This window comes from Triticum aestivum, chromosome 7A (genome assembly GCF_018294505.1).
Source record: "Triticum aestivum cultivar Chinese Spring chromosome 7A, IWGSC CS RefSeq v2.1, whole genome shotgun sequence".
Lineage (NCBI taxonomy): Eukaryota > Viridiplantae > Streptophyta > Magnoliopsida > Poales > Poaceae > Triticum > Triticum aestivum.
Genome location: NC_057812.1, coordinates 722,453,551 through 722,477,179, shown reverse-complemented (window position 1 = coordinate 722,477,179; position 23,629 = coordinate 722,453,551). Strand labels below are relative to the sequence as shown.

General features: G+C 43.9%; 1 long non-coding RNA gene across 1 annotated transcript; it reads left to right on the top strand.

The window, feature by feature from the left end:
- Nucleotides 1-17,716: 17,716 nt before the first annotated feature.
- On the top strand, nt 17,717-21,164 carry LOC123147074 (uncharacterized). The gene is made up of 7 exons (XR_006473042.1): nt 17,717-17,780; nt 17,876-18,044; nt 18,128-18,282; nt 18,987-19,347; nt 19,438-19,513; nt 19,859-20,874; nt 20,971-21,164. It is a non-coding gene; the product is annotated as an uncharacterized lncRNA (long non-coding RNA).
- The last annotated feature ends 2,465 nt before the right edge of the window (nt 21,165-23,629 follow it).

Here is a 23,629-nt window from a genome sequence, read left to right as displayed (position 1 = left end):
AAGCTCAAACCCAAATCGGAGAAATATGTCTTCATAGGATACCCAAAGGAGACTATTGGGTACACCTTCTATCACAGATCCGAAGGCAAGACATTCGTTGCTAAGAATGGATCATTTCTAGAGAAGGAGTTTCTCTTGAAAGAAGTGAGTGGGAGGAAATTAGAACTTGATAAGGTAATTGTACCTTCTCCCTTATTGAAAAGTAGTTCATCACAAGAAATCTGTTCCTGTGACTACTACACCAATTAGTCAGGAAGACTAATGATGATGATCATGTAACTTCAGATCAAGTTAATACCGAATCTCGTAGGTAAATCAGAGTGAGATCCGCACCAAAGTGGTACGGTAATCCTGTTCTGGAAGTCATGTTACTAGACCATGACGAACTTGCGAACTATGAGGAAGTGATGATGAGCCTAGATTCCACGAAATGGCTTGAGGCCATGAAATCTGAGATGAGATCCATGTATGAGAACAAAGTATGGACTTCGATTGACTTGCCCAATGATCGGCGAGCCATTGAGATTAAATGGATCTTCAAGAGGAAGACGGACGCTGATAGTAGTGTTACTATCTACAAAGCTAGAATTGTCGCAAAAAGGTTTTCGACAAGTTCAAGGTGTTGACTATGATGAGAGTTTCTCACTCGTATCTATGCTTAAGTCTGTCCGAATCATGTTAGCAATTGCCGCCTTTTATGAAATCCAACAAATGGATGTCAAAACTGCATTCTTGAATGGATTTCTGGAAGAAGAGTTGTATATGATGCAGCCGGAAGGTTTTGTCGATCCAAAAGGAGCTAACAAAGTGTGCAAGCTCCAGTGATCCATTTATGGACTGGTGCAAGCCTCTCGGAGTTGGAATAAACGCTTTGATAGTATGATCAAAGCATATAGTTTTATACAGACTTGCGGTGAAGCCTGTATTTACAAGAAAGTGAGTGGGAGCACTACATCATTTCTGATAAGTATATGTGAATGACATATTGTTGATCGGAAATAATGTAGAATTATTCTGCAAAGCATAAAGGAGTGTTTTTAAAGAAGTTTTTCAAAGAAAGACCTCGGTGAAGCTGCATACATATTAAGCATCAAAATCTATAGACATAGATCAAGACGCTTGATAAGTTTTTTTCAATGAGTACATACCTTGACAATATTTTGAAGTAGTTCAAAATGGAACAGTCAAATAAAGAGTTCTTGGCTGTGTTACAAGGTATGAAATTGAGTAAGACTCAAAGCCCGACCACGACAGAAGATAGAAAGAGAATGAAAGTCATTCCCTATGCCTCAGCCATATGTTCTATAAAGTATGCCATGATGTGTACCAGATCTATTGTATACCCTACACTGTGTTAAGCAAGGGAGTACAACAGTGATCTAAGAGTAGATCACTGGACATTGGTCAAAATTATCCTTAGTGGAATAAGGAAATATTTCTCGATTATGGAGGTGACAAAAGGTTCGTCGCAAAAAGTTACGTCGATGCAAGTTTTGACACAGATCTGGATGACTCTAAGTCTCGATCTAGATACATATTGAAAGTGGGAGCAATTAGCTAGAGTAGCTCCTGTTGGGGAACGTAGTAATTTCAAAAAATTTCCTACGCACACGCAAGATCATGGTGATGATATAGCAACGAGGGGAGAGTGTTGTCTACGTACCCTCGTAGACCGAAGCGGAAGCGTTGACGCAACGTAGAGGAAGTAGTCGTACGTCCTCCGGTTCAACCGATCCAAGTACCATTACTCCGGCACCTCCGAGTTCTTGACACACGTACAGCTCGATGACGCACCCTCGATCTCCGATCCAGCAGAGGCGCCGAGGGGGAGTTCCGTCAGCACGACGGCGTGGTGACGATCTTGATGTTCTCCTGTTGCAGGGCTTCGCCTAAGCACCGCTACAATATGACCGAGGTGTAATATCGTGGAGGGGGGCACCGCACACGGCTAAGGAACGATCAATGATCAACTTGTGTGTTCCAGGGTGCCCCCCTACCCCCGTATATAAAGGAGGGAGGGAGGAGGTGGCCGGCCCTAGGGGGGGCGCGCCATGAGGAGGGGGAAACCTACTCCAAGTAGGTTTCCCTCTCTTTTCCTTATCTTATTTGGAGGGGGGAAGGAAAGAGTACTAGTATTAGTAATAGGAAGAGGGGGAAGGAGAAAGGAAAGGGGGGGCCGGCCCCCCTCCCCAATTCGGATTGGGCTTGGGGGGGCGCGCCCCCTTCCCTTGCTCCTTCTCTCTTCCTCCTACATGGGCCCAATAAGGCCCATATACCTCCCGGGGGGTTCCGGTAACCTTCCGGGGCTCTAAACTTCTCCGGAACCTTTCCGGTGTCCAAATATATCCGTCCAATATATCAATCTTTATGTCTCGACCATTTCGAGACTCCTCGTCATGTCCGTAATCATATCCGGGACTCCGAACAACCTTCGGTACATCAAAATACATAAACTCATAATATAACTGTCATCGAAACCTTAAGCGTGCGGACCCTACGGTTCGAGAACGATGTAGACATGACTGAGACACATCTCTGGTCAATAACCAATAGCGGGACCTGGATGCCCATATTGGTTCCTACATATTCTACGAAGATCTTTATCGGTCAAACCACATAACAACATACGTTGTTCCCTTTGTCATCGGTATGTTACTTGTCCGAGATTCGATCGTCGGTATCCAATACCTAGTTCAATCTCGTTATCGACAAGTCTCTTTACTCGTTCTGTAATACTTCATCTTATAACTAACTCATTAGTTACATGCTTGCAAGGCTTAGGTGATGAGCATTGCCGAGAGGGCCCAGAGATACCTCTCCGACAATCGGAGTGACAAAACCTAATCTTGAATTATGCTAACTCAACATGTACCTTCGGAGACACCTGTAGTACTCCTTTATAATCACCCAGTTACGTTGTGACGTTTGGTAGTACCCAAAGTGTTCCTCCGGTAAACGGGAGTTACACAATTCTCATAGTTACAGGAACATGTATAAGTCATGAAGGAAGCAATAGCAGAATACTAAATGATCAAGTGCTAAGCTAACGGGATGGGTCATGTCAATCACCTCATTCTCCTAATGATGTGATCCCATTAATCAAATGACAACACATGTCAATGGTTAGGAAACATAACCATCTTTGATTAATGAGCTAGTCAAGTAGACGCATACTAGTGACTATATGTTTGTCTATGTATTCACACATGTATCATGTTTCCGGTTAATACAATTCTAGCATGAATAATAAACATTTATCATGATATGAGGAAATAAATAATAAATTTATTATTGCCTCTAGGGCATATTTCCTTCAGTCTCCCACTTGCACTAGAGTCAATAATCTAGATTACATAGTAATGATTCTAACACCCATGGAGTCTTGGTGCTGATCATGTTTTGCTCGTGAGAGAGGCTTAGTCAATGGGTCTGCAACATTCAGATCAGTATTTATCTTGCAAATCTCTATGTCTCCCACTTGGACTTGGTCCCGAATGGAATTGAAGCGTCTCTTGATGTGCTTGGTCCTCTTGTGAAATCTGGATTCCTTTGCCAAGGCAATTGCACCAGTATTGTCACAGAAGATCTTCATTGGTCCCGATGCACTAGGTATGACACCTAGATCGGAAATGAACTCCTTCATCCAGACTCCTTCATTTGCTGCTTCAGAAGCAGCTATGTACTCCGCTTCACATGTAGATCCTGCTACGACGCTTTGTTTAGAACTGCACCAACTTACAGCTCCACCGTTTAATAAAAACACGTATCCGGTCTGCGATTTAGAATCGTCCGGATCAGTGTCAAATCTTGCATCGACGTAACCATTTATGACTAGCTCTTTGTCACCTCCATATACGAGAAACATATCCTTAGTCCTTTTCAGGTATTTCAGGATGTTCTTGACCGCTGTCCAGTGATCCACTCCTGGATTACTTTGGTACCTACCTGCCAAGCTTATTGCTAAGCATACGTCAGGTCTGGTACACAGCATTGCATACATGATAGAGCCTATGGCTGAAGCATAGGGAACATCTTTCATTTTCTCTCTATCTTCTGTTGTGGTCGGGCATTGAGTTTGACTCAACTTCACACCTTGTAGCACAGGCAAGAATCCTTTCTTTGCCTGATCCATTTTGAACTTTTTCAAAATTTTGTCAAGGTATGTACTTTGTGAAAGTCCTATTAAGCGTCTTGATCTATCTCTATAGATCTTGATGCCCAATATGTAAGCAGCTTCACCGAGGTCTTTCATAGAAAAACTTTTATTCAAGTATCCCTTTATGCTATCCAGAAATTCTATATCATTACCAATTAATAATATGTCATCAACATATAAAACTAGAAATGCTACAGAGCTCCCACTCACTTTCTTGTAAATACAGGCTTCTCCAAAAGTCTGTATAAAGCCATATGCTTTGATCACACTATCAAAACGTTTATTCCAACTCCGAGATGCTTGCACCAGTCCATAAATGGAACGTTGGAGCTTGCACACTTTGTCAGCACCTTTTGGATCAACAAAACCTTCAGGTTGCATCATATACAACTCTTCTTCTAGAAATCCATTCAAGAATGCAGTCTTGACATCCATTTGCCAAATTTCATAATCATGAAATGCAGCAATAGCCAACATGATTCGGACAGACTTAAGCATCGCTACGGGTGAGAAAGTCTCATCGTAGTCAACCTCTTGAACTTGTCGAAAACCTTTTGCAACAAGTCGAGCTTTGTAGACAGTAACATTACCATCAGCGTCAGTCTTCTTCTTAAAGATCCATTTATTCTCAATGGCTTGCCGATCATCGGGAAAGTCAACCAAAGTCCATACTTTGTTTTCATACATGGATCCTATCTCAGATTTCATGGCCTCTAGCCATTTTGCGGAATCTGGGCTCATCATCGCTTCCTCATAGTTCGTAGGTTCATCATGGTCTAGTAACATGACTTCCAGAATAGGATTTCCGTACCACTCTGGTGCGGATCTTACTCTGGTAGACCTACGAGGTTCAGTAGAAACTTGATCTGAAGTTTCATGATCAATATCATTAGCTTCCTCACTAATTGGTGTAGTTGCCACAGGAACCGGTTCTTGTGATGAACTACTTTCCAATAAGGGAGTAGATACAGTTATCTCATCAAGTTCTACTTTCCTCCCACTCACTTCTTTCGAGAGAAGCTCCTTCTCTAGAAAGGATCCGATTTTAGCAACGAAAATCTTGCCTTCAGATCTGTGATAGAAGGTGTACCCAATTGTCTCCTTTGGGTATCCTATGAAGACACATTTCTCCGATTTGGGTTCGAGCTTATCTGGTTGAAGTTTCTTCACATAAGCATTGCAGCCCCAAACTTTGAGAAACGACAACTTTGGTTTCTTGCCAAACCACAGTTCATAAGGCGTCGTCTCAACGGATTTTGATGGTGCCCTATTTAACGTGAATGCGGCCGTCTCTAAAGCATAACCCCAAAACGATAGCGGTAAATCGGTAAGAGACATCATAGATCGCACCATATCAAGTAAAGTACGATTACGACGTTCGGACACACCATTTGGCTGTGGTGTTCCAGGTGGCGTGAGTTGCGAAACTATTCCACATTGTTTCAAATGTAAACCAAACTCGTAACTCAAATATTCTCCTCCACGATCAGATCGTAGAAACTTTATTTTCTTGTTACGATGATTTTCTACTTCACTCTGAAATTCTTTGAACTTTTCAAATGTTTCAGACTTGTGCTTCATCAAGTAGATATACCCATATCTGCTCAAATCATCTGTGAAGGTGAGGAAATAACGATATCCGCCACGAGCCTCAACATTCATCGGACCACATACATCTGTATGTATGATTTCCAACAAATCTGTTGCTCTCTCCATAGATCCGGAGAACGGTGTTTTTGTCATCTTGCCCATGAGGCACGGTTCGCAAGTACCAAGTGATTCATAATCAAGTGATTCCAGAAGTCCATCAGTATGGAGTTTCTTCATGCGTTTTACACCGATATGACCTAAACGGCAGTGCCACAAATATGTTGCACTATCATTATCAACTCTGCATCTTTTGGCTTCAACGTTATGAATATGTGTATCACTACTATCGAGATTTAATAAAAATAGACCACTCTTCAAGGGTGCATGACCATAAAAGATATTACTCATATAAATAGAACAACCATTATTCTCTGATTTAAATGAATAACCGTCTCGCATCGAACAAGATCCAGATATAATGTTCATGCTCAACGCAGGCACCAAATAACAATTATTCAGGTCTAAAACTAATCCCGATGGTAGATGTAGAGGTAGCGTGCCGACCGCGATCACATCGACTTTGGAACCATTTCCCACGCGCATCGTCACCTCGTCCTTAGCTAATCCTCGCTTAATCTGTAGTCCCTGTTTCGAGATACAAATGTTAGCAACAGAACCAGTATCAAATACCCAGGTGCTACTGCGAGCATTAGTAAGGTACACATCAATAACATGTATATCACATATACCTTTGTTCACTTTGCCATCCTTCTTATCCGCCAAATACTTGGGGCAGTTCCGCTTCCAGTGTCCAGTCTGCTTGCAGTAGAAGCACTCAGTTTCAGGCTTAGGTTCAGACTTGGGTTTCTTCACTTGAGCAGCAACTTGTTTGCCGTTCCTTTTGAAGTTCCCCTTCTTCTTCCCTTTGTCCCTTTTCTTGAAACCAGTGGTCTTGTTGACCATCAACACTTGATGCTCCTTTTTGATTTCTACCTCCGCGGCTTTCAGCATTGCGAAGAGCTTGGGAATAGTCTTGTTCATCCCTTGCATATTATAGTTCATCACAAAGCTCTTGTAGCTTGGTGGCAGTGATTGGAGAATTCTGTCAATGACGCTATCATCCGGAAGATTAACTCCCAGTTGAATCAAGTGATTATTATACCCAGACATTTTGAGTATATGTTCACTGACAGAACTGTTCTCCTCCATCTTGCAGCTGTAGAACTTTTTGGAGACTTCATATCTCTCAATCCGAGCATTTGCTTGAAATATTAACTTCAACTCCTGGAACATCTCATATGTCCCATGACGTTCAAAATGTCGTTGAAGACCCGGTTCTAAGCCGTAAAGCATGGCACACTGAACTATAGAGTAGTCATCAGCTTTGCTCTGCCAGACGTTCTTAACGTCGTCAGTTGCATCAGCAGCAGGCCTGGCACCCAGCGGTGCTTCCAGGACGTAACTCTTCTGTGCAGCAATGAGGATAATCCTCAGGTTACGGACCCAGTCCGTGTAATTGCTACCATCATCTTTCAACTATGCTTTCTCAAGGAACGCATTAAAATTCAACGGAACAATAGCACGAGCCATCTATCTACAAACAAACATAGACAAGCAAAATACTATCAGGTACTAAGTTCATGATAAATTTAAGTTCAATTAATCATATTACTAAAGAACTCCCACTTAGACAGACATCTCTCTAGTCATCTAAGTGATTACGTGATCCAAATCAACTAAACCATGTCCGATCATCACGTGAGATGGAGTAGTTTCAATGGTGAACATCTCTATGTTGATCATATCTACTATATGATTCACGCTCGACCTTTCGGTCCCCGTGTTCCGAGGCCATATCTGTATATGCTAGGCTCGTCAAGTATAACCTGAGTATTCCGCGTGTGCAACTGTTTTGCACCCGTTGTATTTGAACGTAGAGCCTATCACACCCGATCATCACGTGGTGTCTCAGCACGAAGAACTTTCGCAACGGTGCATACTCAAGGAGAACACTTCTTGATAATTAGTGAGAGATCATCTTAAAATGCTACCGTCAATCAAAGCAAGATAAGATGCATAAAGGATAAACATCACATGCAATCAATATAAGTGATATGATATGGCCATCATCATCTTGTGCTTGTGATCTCCATCTTCAAAGCACCGTCGTGATCACCATCGTCACCGGCGTGACACCTTGATCTCCATCGTAGCATCATTGTCGTTACGCCATCTATTGCTTCTACGACTATCGCTACCGCTTAGTGATAAAGTAAAGCAATTACAGGGCGTTTGCATTTCATACAATAAAGCGACAACCATATGGCTCCTGCCAGTTGCCGATAACTTCGGTTACAAAACATGATCATCTCATACAATAAAATATAGCATCATGTCTTGGCCATATCACATCACAACATGCCCTACAAAAACAAGTTAGACGTCCTCTACTTTGTTGTTGCAAATTTTACGTAGCTGCTACGGGCTTAAGCAAGAACCAATATCACCTACGCATCAAAACCACAACAATAGTTTGTCAAATAGACTCCGTTTTAACCTTCACAAGGACCGGGCGTAGCCACACTCGGTTCAACTAAAGTGAGAGAGACAGACACCCGCCAGCCACCTTTAAGCACGAGTGCTCGTAATGGTGAAACCAGTCTCGCGTAAGCATACGTGTAATGTCGGTCCGGGCCGCTTCATCTCACAATACCGGTGAACCAAAGTATGACATGCTGGTAGGCAGTATGACTTATATCGTCCACAACTTACTTGTGTTCTACTCGTGCATATAACATCAACACATAAAAACCTAGGCTCGGATGCCACTGTTGGGGAACGTAGTAATTTCAAAAAATTTCCTACGCACACGCAAGATCATGGTGATGATATAGCAACGAGGGGAGAGTGTTGTCTACGTACCCTCGTAGACCGAAGCGGAAGCATTGACGCAACATAGAGGAAGTAGTCGTACGTCCTCCGGTTCAACCGATCCAAGTACCGTTACTCCGGCACCTCCGAGTTCTTGACACGCGTACAGCTCGATGACGCACCCTCGATCTCCGATCCAGTAGAGGCGCCGAGGGGGAGTTCCGTCAGCACGACGGCGTGGTGACGATCTTGATGTTCTCCTGTTGCAGGGCTTCGCCTAAGCACCGCTACAATATGACCGAGGTGTAATATCGTGGAGGGGGGCACCGCACACGGCTAAGGAACGATCAATGATCAACTTGTGTGTTCCAGGGTGCCCCCCTACCCCCGTATATAAAGGAGGGAGGGAGGAGGTGGCCGGCCCTAGGGGGGGCGCGCCATGAGGAGGGGGAAACCTACTCCAAGTAGGTTTCCCTCTCTTTTCCTTATCTTATTTGGAGGGGGGAAGGAAAGAGTACTAGTATTAGTAATAGGAAGAGGGGGAAGGAGAAAGGAAAGGGGGGGGCGGCCCCCCTCCCCAATTCGGATTGGGCTTGGGGGGGCGCGCCCCCTTCCCTTGCTCCTTCTCTCTTCCTCCTACATGGGCCCAATAAGGCCCATATACCTCCCGGGGGGTTCCGGTAACCTTCCGAGGCTCCAAACTTCTCCGGAACCTTTCCGGTGTCCAAATATATCCGTCCAATATATCAATCTTTATGTCTCGACCATTTCGAGACTCCTCGTAATGTCCATAATCATATCCGGGACTCCGAACAACCTTCCGTACATCAAAATACATTAACTCATAATATAACTGTCATCGAAACCTTAAGCGTGCGGACCCTACGGTTCGAGAACGATGTAGACATGACTGAGACACATCTCTGGTCAATAACCAATAGCGGGACCTGGATGCCCATATTGGTTCCTACATATTCTACGAAGATCTTTATCGGTCAAACCGCATAACAACATACGTTGTTCCCTTTGTCATCGGTATGTTACTTGTCCGAGATTCGATCGTCGGTATCCAATACCTAGTTCAATCTCGTTATCGACAAGTCTCTTTACTCGTTCTGTAATACTTCATCTTATAACTAACTCATTAGTTACATGCTTGCAAGGCTTAGGTGATGAGCATTGCCGAGAGGGCCCAGAGATACCTCTCCGACAATCGGAGTGACAAAACCTAATATCGAATTATGCTAACTCAACATGTACCTTCGGAGACACCTGTAGTACTCCTTTATAATCACCCAGTTACGTTGTGACGTTTGGTAGTACCCAAAGTGTTCCTCCGGTAAACGGGAGTTACACAATTCTCATAGTTACAGGAACATGTATAAGTCATGAAGGAAGCAATAGCAGAATACTAAACGATCAAGTGCTAAGCTAACGGGATGGGTCATGTCAATCACCTCATTCTCCTAATGATGTGATCCCATTAATCAAATGACAACACATGTCAATGGTTAGGAAACATAACCATCTTTGATTAATGAGCTAGTCAAGTAGAGGCATACTAGTGACTATATGTTTGTCTATGTATTCACACATGTATCATGTTTCCGGTTAATACAATTCTAGCATGAATAATAAACATTTATCATGATATGAGGAAATAAATAATAACTTTATTATTGCCTCTAGGGCATATTTCCTTCAGCTCCGTGCAGAGCATTGTAGACATAGAATTCGCAAAATACTTACGGATCTGTATGTGACAGACCCGTTGACTAAAATTATCTCACAAGCAAAACATGATCACACCTTAGTACACTTTGGGTGTTAATCACATAAATTATGTGAACTGGATTATTGACTCTAGTAAACCCTTTGGGTATAGGTCACATGACGATGTGAACTATGGGTGTTAATCACATGGTGATGTGAACTCTTAGTGTTGAATCACATGGCGATGTGAACTAGATTATTGACTCTAGTGCAAGTGGGAGACTGAAGGAAATATGCCCTAGAGGCAATAATAAAGTTATTATTTATTTCCTTATATCATGATAAATGTTATTATTCATGCTAGAATTGTATTAACCGGAAACATAATACATGTGTGAATACATAGACAAACAGAGTGTCACTAGTATGCCTCTACTTGACTAGCTCGTTAATCCAAGATGGTTATGTTTCCTAACCATAAACAAAAGAGTTGTTATTTGATTAATGGGATCACATCATTGGGAGAATGATGTGATTAACATGACCCATTCCATTAGCTTAGCACCCGATCGTTTAGTATGTTGCTATTGCTTTCTTCATGACTTATACATGTTCCTATGACTATGAGATTATGTAACTCCCGTTTACCGAAGGAACACTTTGTGTGCTACCAAACGTCACAACGTAATTGGGTGATTATAAAGGAGCTCTAAAGGTGTCTCCAAAGGTAAATGTTGGGTTGGCGTATTTCGAGATTAGGATTTGTCACTCCGATTGTCGGAGAGGTATCTCTGGGCCCTCTCGGTAATGCACATCACATAAGCCTTGCAAGCATTGCAACTAATGAGTTAGTTGCGATATGATGTATTACGAAACGAGTAAAGAGACTTGCCGGTAACGAGATTGAACTAGGTATTGAGATATCGACGATCGAATCTCGGGCAAGTAACATACCGATGACAAAGGGAACAAAGTATGTTGTTATGCGGTCTGACCGATAAAGATCTTCGTAGAATATGTAGGAGCCAATATGAGCATCCAGGTTCCGCTATTGGTTATTGACCGGAGACGTGTCTCGGTCATGTCTACATTGTTCTCGAAGCCGTAGGGTCCGCACGCTTAAGGTTTCGATGACAGTTATATTATGAGTTTATGCTTTTTGATGTACCGAAGTTTGTTCGGAGTCCTGGATGTGATCACGGACATGACGAGGAGTCTCGAAATGGTCGATACATAAAGATTGATATATTGGAAGCCTATATTTGGATATCGGAAGTGTTCCGGGTGAAATCGGGATTTTACCGGAGTACCGGGAGGTTACCGGAACCCCCCGGGAGGTATATGTGCCTTAGTGGGATTTAGTGGAAGAGAGGAGAGGTGGTCAGGGCTGGGCCGCGCGCCCCTCCCCCCTAGTCCTAATAGGACAAGGAGAGGGAGGCGGCGCCCCCCCTTCCTTCTCTCTCTCCTCTTTCCCCCTTCCCGAATCCTATTCCAACTAGGAAAAGGGGGGAATCCTACTCCCGGTGGGAGTAGGACTCCTCCTGGCGCGCCCTCCTCCTGGCCGGCCGCACCCCCCCTTGATCCTTTATATACGGGGGCAAGGGGGCACCCCTAGACACACAAGTTGATCCACGTGATCATATTCTTAGCCGTGTGCGGTGCTCCCTTCCACCATAATCCTCGATAATATTGTAGCGGTGCTTAGGCGAAGCCCTGTGACGGTAGTACATCAAGATCATCACCACGCCGTCGTGCTGACGGAACTCTTCCCCGACACTTTGCTGGATCGGAGTCCGGGGATCGTCATCGAGCTGAACGTGTGCTAGAACTCGGAGGTGCCGTAGTTTCGGTGCTTGATCGGTCGGGCCGTGAAGACGTACGACTACATCAACCGCGTTGTGCTAACGCTTCCGCTGTCGGTCTACAAGGGTACGCAGATCACACTCTCCCCTCTCGTTGCTATGCGTCACCATGATCTTGCGTGTGCGTAGGAATTTTTTTGAAATTACTATGTTCCCCAAGACACCATGTTAATCCTGCACAAATATTATGTTGATACGACATACAAACATACGACATCGCAAGCCCTTTAATATGATTTAAGGGATGTGGTAGTACTTACTATCATTGTGGATAATGCTTATGAAAATCTAACTAATGCAAACAAAAGGAGTCAACATTCCACACATCATTTGGAGATGAAAGGAGTAAATGTGCCACATAAAAAAAGGAGATGAAAGGAGTCAATGTGCATGAAAATTGGAGAAAAGAAGAGTCAACACCCCACTCTATAAATGGAGATGAAAAGATTCGACGTGATACATGAAAATTGGAGATGAAAGTATTAAGGCGCTATACGACAAATATATATCTTGAGAATCAAGAAGTTCAGATCTGGAGGATTAGACCGACACTTAAAGAATTAGTATTTAGGAAGACCTAGGAGCACCACTTAATCTCATTCTCGATAATTAGTATATACAATGATCTACAAGAATTACTAATAATTGTGCTATTTTGTGAATTGAATATTAGGTAATATTAATCCTGGTAGTTTCTAAAGGTTGGCATTAGAATAATGTTTTTTGAGCTAATCTATGGTTCTATCTTTTTTGAAAAAATATGGAGGGGATGATATACTATGACTTTCCATGAAGGTTCTCGTTGTACATCAAAATCATGAATTCTCATGTGAATTATTTACGAGATACAATGAACTGACAAATAATCTGCCAAACCTTTCAGAGGCAACTAAGGGAATAAACTAATGCATACCATATACAGGTAATATTTTGTTATGGAAAAAGAGTAGATGCACCATGTGAAATATGGAGATGCAACGTAAAAATGTGGAATGTTTTCATTTCCATTGGGGGAGTCATAAAGTTCTCCAAGTTTATCTAAAAAGAGAAAATCATAGATGTATTATTATAGATCATTGCATCCTGTAGGACTACATTCAAAGCAACGAGCTTAAGTGGTGTCTCGGGGTGTTTCTAAATATAAATCGTTGTGTGTCAATTTAAACCTCCAGATCTGAACATTCTAGTTCTCATGACATATATTTGTCGCCTAGTGCGTATTTAATCTCTATTTGTCATGTGTTATGTTGAATCATTTCATCTCCATTTGTCACGTGGCGTGTTTACTCCCAATATCATTGTTTCTTGAGTGGTGCGTTGACTCCTTTAAGCTCCAATTGTCGTGTGGCATGTTGACTCCTTTCATCTCCAATTGTCATGTGGCATGTTGACTCCTTTAATCTCCAATTGTCACGTGGCATGTTGGCTCCATTTACTTACATTTTTTAGGTTTTCATAAGCATTTTTCCACCATGGTAGTAAGCAGCACTGCTACATCACATAAATAATATCAATAGGATTTGATTTATCATATGTTTGTGTCTGACAACATAATTATTCATGTGCATGAATAATGTAAGCTCCAGGTAAATTCAATAGAACATCATTGCTCTCAAATATTTTGCGAAAAAAGAATATGAAACTAGTAAAAGGTAACTCTTGCAAGTAAGGCTGCCATGGCCTGGTTCTTCTACAATGACGTATTTTAAGTTGTAGGGAGGTCCACCAGCCTAAATCATAACCTTAGGCTTTTGGCCAACACTTTGAATTTAAAATCCAAATTCTTGGTTGCTTCTCTGTTTTCATGTGATTCTTTGGCAATCAGTAAGCATTGTCAAATTTCCTTTTGTGCTTTGGTTTTTAAAAGGATTCACAACAAAGTTTTATTTTGGATCCAAGACTCCAATGAGTCTTGGTTTTTGAAAATTCTGAAAATAAATATTTGAGGTGTAAAGTATGGCTTTTTTTGGACATGCACATACATATATGATCTTTGCAGCTATAATTTTCAATGTAATTCGTGTTCTTATACATACATCTCTACCTCTCTACCTAATATTAAAGGGAGGATTGTTTCTCCACAAATTTTAGTTTATGGTGGGACCCACAAGAATTTTCGTCCGTCCCTGTTCGTTTCTTGCAAAAGTACTACGCATAAAAATAATGCCACACGAGGACTAGAAACCAGGAGCCCCCACTAAACAGCCTTGATTGCTAGCCACTGGATTAAACAATGCATGTTGTTTACTGAACGCGCACTTCTCTATATGTATGCACCTGCCTTTCAGTCAGAGAAAAAAAAACATATACATGTCTCGTGCAATCCATCAACCTCAACTAAAGCTTCAAAAAAAAGGAGCCCCAACTGAAAAACATGTACGCATCTGCTCGCAGTAAAAAAAGACACGCATACACATCTACAGTGGACAAGCACAAGTGCACAACCATGGCCCATGGCTGCCATGCATGCCGTCAACTGCTCGAAGATTAATCGGCCACACATCATCATGTGCCCAACACAAACATTTTTTTTCATCTCTACCATATTACAAGTAATATGTGCACATAAACATGTATAACCGATCTATTCAAGCCAAATATTAGTCTTTAATCGAATGGCTTCCTAATAAAGTTAGAAAAAGGATTGGTTATGATTTTCACGTGTAAGGTGGAGGATTGTTTCTCTACTTTTTTTTGTCATTGTTTTTTGGGTACATCCTTTTTATTCCGTTTCATCCATTGGTTACCGGTCTCATGTAGTTTTTGCTTTGTTTGGTATGTTCGTTGCCGGTCCCTCAAATAAATAGCAAGCATAGAGGGATTCGAAGCATGGTTGCGAGGACTCACGAAGCAACTCATCAAACTAAGGATCCTGCAGAAAGAGAGGGAGCTTAGACCGTCTCGCCATAGGTGGCATTCATTTACGGTCGGAAAACCTCCATCATCTACTATTCCTTTCTACAAACCTCCTTCCTATATGTACATTGTGGACCACGGTTGCGGACGTGCTACGCCATGGGCTGGAGCTCCAGCGGAAGGAGCGGGAGATGGGGCTACTAGAGGCCATGATCGAGGAAGATGGCGATGATGATGATAAGATTGGGAAGGAGAGGGTGGAGGGAAGGTCATGGGAATCGAGCCACCACAATCGACGACATGTGCGGCATGCAGCGCCCCCCCCCCCCCCCCGTGGCCTTGATCCCGCCCATTTGGTCACGCGTTAGCGTGTGTATCCTGCCTTGAACCATCATCCTAGAGAACATTGCCGCAAATAGATCCACCGTTTTTGCCATCAACAACCATTGTCCTGCGAGACAATTCCTTAACTGAGGCAAACCTTGATTCATGACAACTGGTATTTTCTCCATAGCGAAGCACGAACGTTGTGTTTATCGTGCTAGGGACAAGTGTTTTTCTTCCCCGTTGCAACGCACGAGCATGTTTGCTAGTACATACATACATACATACATACATACATACATACACTACCTGGATTTAGAGATAACAAACAGTACATATGAGGTACATACGCCTACGTACGGCTGGGAAACGCATCCTCTCGCTCTCGTCCCTGGCGGCTCCAACTCTAGCTGCCGCTGGGAGACGCCAATCTTCCAGCGCCGTCCTCCGGCAGCTCCCCTCCACCGGCGACCTCGGTCGTCGGTGGTGAGGGGGGTCGCCGGATCCACGCGTGTGGATCGTTTTTCCTTTCTCGTAGTATGGGTTTTTAGACTATTCATCATCTTGGCTTTGGTGGTGAACATGATGGTGTTGAATAAAGATTCTTCGGATCCTTCTCTGACAAGGCCATCGGCCCTATTGTTGGAGATGGATTTGTAAATCAGTCTGTTCAATAAAGGATGGCGTGGCGGTGGCGGCATCCTCGTGGTGGACCTGTGTCCTCGGGCTCTGCCGTTGCGACGACATTTGCTCCAGCGTCGGCGCGGAGCTTTGGAAGTAGTCCAGGAGCGGATGCAGATTGTGGTCTGCATCGACGACATATGGAAGACGGAACGTGTGCTGAGTTCGTGGTTCGTGGATGGCAGGTATGGTTTCCTCCTTCGGCGTCTTAGTCGTGGTGAGTGCTAGATATGGAGTTTGATGGCGTGTCAGGTGTGTTGCCCCGGTCTGATTCATTCAACGTCAATGGCTTCACTTTTGGTGAGCCACCTTGGAGGTCCGCAAAGCTGCTTTTCAGCGACGGAGCCGCGTCGAATTCGGGTGAGGAGGTGATCTGTCATTTTTTTCTTTGGTGGCCGCTATGGTGGTGCCGGAGGCAGGTGACGGGCGTTGGTGTCAAGCTCAGAGATACGCTGCTGTCTTTCCAGTTCTGTCATGTCGGTCATTGTGTGAATTTATTTTGATCATTATGATATGAATGAGACACGTATTACCATGCAAAAAAACAGTACATGATGTACGTATCCTCATGCAAAGTATATTTTAATACATTTTTACACATATGTAATATATACATACAGGTGGAATTATTTTCAGATTTCATAAAAACTTTTAAATAGGATTTCTATTGAACAAAATTCTGGGTTCACTAGGCCCGGCCGCTAATCACCTCGCTCGTTCAATGGATCATCTCTTAGTTTGTATATCACGTGATGCAGTAATTTTGGATAACTGAAAATGGATAATGGATTTGAGATACTGATCATACTCTTTGAACGCACCAAATCATCTCGAGGGCGCTCTTTTGGAATACATATGACATCATCTGTAGCTCGAACATCTGGGGTGAGAAAACAACAAAACGAAAACCAAGAAAGTAGACCGGGTCATGTGCCAGGCCACGAAGATATATGTTGACATTTGACAATGGAATGGAGACAAAAATAGGAAGCTTCATGGAGAAGAATGAAAACAAAAAAGGCACTAAACTACAGACATCTATCTCCTGCACGATATATATTTCCTTCTCTTCTTTGTAAATGATACATCTTTCTTTCTCTCTCGCTTCTTTGTAATTAAGACATGTAACGTATGCACATGTTATATATATGAGTTTAGGCCTCCACATTTTCACGGTGCCATTCAATCACAAGTATACGAATGCAAACCCTCTCCTTGCCCGGTCAAAGCAAGTAAAAAGACCCTCTTTGTACTAATACAGATGATATCATCTATAGCTCCAGCATCGGGAGAAAACATCAAAACGACAACCAAGATTGGCCCACGAACAGATATGCTGACATTTGACAATGGACGGAAAGAAAAATAGGAAGGTTCGTGGAAGGGGAATGAAAACAGAAACGGCACTAAACAACAGACATCTATATCCTTAGGATATATATCTCTTTCTCTTCTTTGTAAACGATATATCTTTCTATCTCCCGTCTCCCCATCTCCATTCAACCAAAAAAACCGAACGTCTGCAGTGCACACACGAACGGGGAGCAGAGCGCCTTCCACCTCTGGACCGCAAGACTTCCACCCCCGTCTCCTCCTACAAATAGCCCCTTGCATCCTCCAGACCTCTCACCACCTCTGGTCCTTCTCCTCTCAAATCAAAATTGTTCTGTTCTTCCTGTCGCGAGGAAGCCATTGTAGGCGGTGAAACAATAAGGGATCTAATAGAGGTTTTGGGTTGTGCTCTTGATTGTTGCGGGGTTTGTGTTGGTTACCCCCCGTCGTTTTCTAATTAGTGGTTTCTTGATGGCGTTTGCCTTGCCAGGTGGGAAGAATTTCGGAGAACATGGCGGCTATGGGTGGGGACGAAAGGCAGAGGATGGAGGCTCCGGCAGGGGACAAGTTCCCCGAGGGGCTGCGCGTGCTCGCTGTGGACGACGACTCCGTCTGCCTCAAGGTACTGGAGGACGTTCTGCGCCGCTGCAAATACAACCGTGAGTCTCTCCGCCCTAGTCCATTAGAATCGGAGCTAGGTGATCCTTTCTTCTTTCTGTGAGTAATCCTTGCTGTTGTACAGCAACGACCGTGACAGACGCGAAGACGGCGTTGAAGATGCTGAGGGCGGGGAAGGCAGAGTTCGACCTGGTGATCACCGACGTGCACATGCCAGGCATGGACGGCTTCAAGCTCCTTGAGCTCATCCACCTTGAGATGGATCTGCCCGTCACATCAGTACTCTCACTGCTCAACTTAAAGTCCTTTTTTTAATTTTAACATGCCATGAGCTGGCAATTGTCTTCAAGAGCGTACTTTTACTACCCCGCAAAAAAAGAGAGCGTACTTTTACTCCTGAATTTTGGAGATCCAGGATATTAATTAATTAATTTTGGAGAAAGTATACAATTGCACCGCACCCATTTGCTAGGTTGGCATGAAATATACAATTCGGAAATTACCTATATTGTGTTCACATTATTAAAGGATTACTCATCTTTTTTACGGGTAAAGGATTACTCTTCTTCAATCTCCTTGAGATTATTAGTCTTGAAAACTATTTACTCTTGAGAATATATAGGATATAAAGTAGGAGTGCCACTTTTAAGTAGATACATTGAGTAGGCTAATGATAATATCCACAATCTTGCAGATTTCTTGACATTGTGCTATAGTTACTTTTTAGCCATTGTTTCTGTTTATTTCTATTGAATGTGTGAAATTTGTCCGATTTAATTTTCTTTCAAACACCAAATTTATCATAGCTATGATATTGTTTGAAAATCATTTGTAATGCATTTGCTTCCCTGATTGCATGACACATTTGAAGAACATTTAAACTTTTTATTCATTTAAGCATTGGGGAAAACATCATGTCCAGTTCATAGATTTTTGTGAAGTTACAAATTCCAAAGATAAGTTACAGGCCATATGTCATGCAGTGCTATCTGTGTATTGCAACAAGAAGGCTGTGATGAAGGGCATAACACATGGGGCATGCGACTATTTGGTGAAACCAGTGTGCACCAACGAGCTAAAAAAATATATGGCAACATGTTGAAAGGAGGAGAAATGATGATGATGATGATGATGATGATGATGATGATGATGATGACGATGGAGTGCAGCTAAGGACTGCTGCCACGAGCAAGGACTCGGAGAATAAGGGCAATGAAGGATATGATTCTAACAAGAACCCAGAGATCACACACATATCCACCACCAGGAAGAAGCCAAGGGTGGTATGGACAGTTGAGCTTCAGAACAAATTTCTAGAAGCTATTGACCAGATCGGCCTAGACAGTAAGACTTCATATTTTTTGCCTCATTCATTGATACAATTCTTATATTTCTGTGATTGTTTCCACTAAGAAATTTTAATATTTTTTGTAGAGGCCGTTCAAAAAAGATATTGGAACTAATGAACGTGGATTACCTCACAAGAGAGAGTATCGCAAGTCATCTACAGGTTTATTTTTTACCAGTATCCTTATATTCACTCGCTGTGTTCCTATTTTTTCCATTCTAACATTTTTTCATAGATAAGTGCAAGCTTTTATTTTGTGGGGAAACTATCAATGAAAGCTTTAGTAATGCACCTGCATGAAGATGTGTGTAATTACAATTAATTTTTGTCCCTATAATGAGTCTTCTTATACCGTGGATGCTCTATACTTTCAAGTATTTTTGTCCCTATAATGGGTCTTCTTATACAATGGATTCCCTACACTTTTTGCTCCCACATGTCTATCCTTACTTTTTCCCATGAGCGTGCTTCTCATACCTGGTTTATTTGTCTATCTTTTTATTTCAGAAGTATAGGTTGCACTTGAGAAGAGTCAAATCAAATCCAGTTGGTGATGCCTCTGAAAGACATAACTCATCCTACAACAACATGAACAACCAGGGTTGTTTCATGCGTAACCATGAACATGAAAATGGTGTATGTCCTCTGGTTTTTTAAGTCCAAACAATTTTTCTGCAATTTTTCACTTAGCTCAGCCGGCGGACACACATAGAAACTCATGCACGGGGTCATTCATCCATGATGGTAGAATGTACAAGTATGTCGCACCAAAACTGTCGGATGCGGGAAGATTCGCTGGCTCCATTGACCCTCCTACCAACCTATACAACAACATACCCAATGAAACAACTTTAGATGAATTTCCTTCATATAGTTTTGGTGATTCCTATGCGGGCCTCATGCGTGGTAAGCTGGTGGAGACAAACAAAGGCAAGTTTCCAGACCCTTCATACAATTCTGCAACACATGCGACGTTGACTGGTGTTCTTCATAGAGGTATAATATCTCCCATCTCATCAAATGTGAACGTAGAGGTGCAAAATGAAATGGCAACGGTCAAAAGAAATGCTACATCTATGGCAGGCTTCAATGAGCAGATTGTTCCAAAAAAATGCACCTAGCAACCAAAGCTTCATAGGGATGTTGAATCCCTGCGGCAGTCATCCAGTGTCATCCCTAGCAGCAGTATGTCATTCGATCGCTTGAGTGAGCGGATGGCACCATTCAACATAGCAAAAAACACAAGCTCAGTCGGAATGATGTTGAATGAAAACACCGCACCTGGTAATGGTAGAATCTCAATGACACATACAGATATGGTTAATAGTGGAAGAACTATTTCTACACTTCCCAACCATCAGACAGAAAATGTCGACGCAATGACTGACAAGGTTGATGGCGGGGATGCAGTTAGCAATCACCCTATGCAAGTGGGTACCATTGGTCAGCATGCACTTAATGATCAATTTAATGACATCAATGACTTCTCATGGGATGATTTTTTTCTCAACCCGCTGGATGCAGTAAGTACTTTTCTCGTTGGCGTTTATCTAGGCATTGGATATGAATTGTTGAGTTGGACATGTGTATTTAAATCAAAGTTTTCTTTCTCACTGTAGGATTTCACTATCGAGGATGATTTCATGGGTGGAGAAGAATAGTTCTGTCTATTAGTAGCCCAACCTATGCACGCGATGTTTTCTGCATGTGCGTTGGCGACTTGTACACTAATCATTTGTCTGTTCTTGCACATTGTATCATGAAATTGTGTGTACCAGTGTATTCTAGTTGGAAGCATGGTCATGCTGGGTAATCTATTTTCTTTAGATTTTAAGTTGGTGTTCTATTTTGACATCCTAAATGATGTTCTATTATGCTATGTCAATTGTAGTTAGTTTAATTATTTATGTTACCATACGATGCATCTCTTTTCCGAGAGAACCTTCAAACTAAAAAGCATGTTACCCTATCTATGAGAAGGGCCTTAGGACCCATGCTTCAGACACACCCGAATGAAAATGTATGAACGATTTGATATATTGATCATACTGTTTCAATGCACCAAAACAATTTGGTGAGAATTGAGATGAGGCCGGGTATTAATTTGAGATATCATCTCCAAGACCCTCTTTTGTAATACACAGATGATATCATCTATAGCTCCAGCATCGGGAGAAAACAACAAAAACAAAACCAAGACCAGGCCACAAACAGATATGTTGACATTTGATAATGGAATGAAAACAAAAATAGAAAGGTTCGTGGAGGGGAATGAAAACAGAAAAGGCACTAAACAACAGACATCTATCTCATGTAGGATATATATTTCTTTCTCTTCTTTGCAAACGATATATCTTTCTTTCTCTCTCTTGTTTGTAATCAAGAGATGTAACACATGCACAAGTATAAGAGTTTAGGGCACTACATTTTCACGTTACCATGCTAGTAGGTAGGGTAGGGATCTGACCGCTGAGACGATGAACGTACACTCTCTCTTTGCCTGGTCAAACGAAGTAAGAAGCAAGAGCCTCTCCGTTGTAATTCAGATGATATTTTTTGAGATATATTTGGGATGCATGTATTTGGTAGTCTAGGATTTGTATTTCGTCTCCTACCTTATCTATAGGAGAGGCGTCTTGCCCTTCAAGTCTTGTACTCAATATGTACTCACCCTCGAGGCTCAATAATACATCCATCATATTCCGCCAACCCCTTCTCCCCCTTCTAACATGGTATCAACCTAACCGATCCAAACCCTAGCCGCCCCCACCGCTTCCGCCCTGCGTGTCGCCCCCGGGACGGTCGGCTGTCATGACCGCCGCCGGGGGCCGCACCATCTGTACCTAGGGTTCGTCCGCCTGTCGTGTTGACCGGCTGCCCTAGAGACACTTTTTTACAGATCCTTTCATCCGGGTTTTCTCTCTCTCACCGGTCGTTTTGATCGGCGTTTTCTTTTGGTTTTCCAATCTAAGATTGGTTTGCGTCGCCCGCTGCCGCCGTCGACCCCCCCTCCCCCCCGCCCCCCTGCCCGCACCTCTACTTCGACACCGACGCGACCGACCGGCCTCTTCTCCGACCCGACGGCCAAGCGCGTCAAGGCAGCCCGTCACGGCCTGCCCCCGTCCGCGCATCGGCTCGCTCGTCGCCGGACGCCCTACACTGGCCGCCGCCATCCTACTCCTACCGGGACTTCTTCATCATCCATCGCCTCCGCCGTGTCCGTGCTGCCCCATCACCGGTTGTGGCCCCGTCGCCAATTACCACGGGCGCACTGGTCGCGGCCCCGTCGCCGGCTGTTTCGCCCTTGCCAACTACCCTGGGCCGGCTACGTCAGACTCGCCGGCTTCATCTTGGACTCCGCCGCCACCCCGCCTCCATCGAGCGGCGTCCCCGGCCTCGAGCGCGATCGGATTGTTCACCCGCCTGTGCCGCGATGCGCTTCATCTACGCCGTTCGACCCACTTGGCTCATCGGTTGCGCGCACCTCCGAAGATCGCATGAAGACTGTCCCCGAGTACAGCGCACTCCTCCATCGATCAAGCATCGGGTTGCCACAGCGTCGCCCCGTCGGGCCGCAGCACCGCCGCCTTGTTGTTCTCCCCGCCGCTGCACCGACCGGAATCCTACCGCTACGTCACCCATTCGTGACGTCAAGTCGCGGCCCGCGGTCTACTGTCGTCCCGAGGCCGTCCTATCCAAGTAGTCCCCGTGGCTGCACCGACCCTCGTGCTGCCTCTACAATGCCCCATCTGGCCATAGCGAGCGTGGCACGCGGTCTTTGCCGCCTGCCCGAGGCCGTCCCCGCGGTTGCACCGACCCATGCCTCGCCATTGCGCCACCCCTTCAGGTCGTAGCGCCGCGGCCTGCGGTCATCGCCACCGCCTTGAGGTGTTCCCGCCGTCACCCTGACCTGCCTGATGTCGCAGCGTCGTTGCTCGGGTCATAGCGCCGTGGCCTGTGGTCCACTCTGTCATCCCCCCGCGTTGACTTTTCGTGGTATGCACCGCGCCGCCTCCTTTGGCGCAGGAACAATACTGTCCGCACCAGTCTTCGTCACGCTATCGGGTTCTTCTTCGCCCACATCAAGCATCACTGCCGCTCTACTAGCCCAACCACCGCCGCTGCTTTTCTTCGGCGTTGCTGCTCTTCTTCGGTGCCGCTGCCGCTCGCTCACCCGAGTGTGTCGCCGTCCACCCCCTTTGTGTACGTCCAGCACCAGCCCATTGCCAGCTTCGCCATCATCTTCCCCGACCAATTTGTCTACTCCGGACGTTGTGA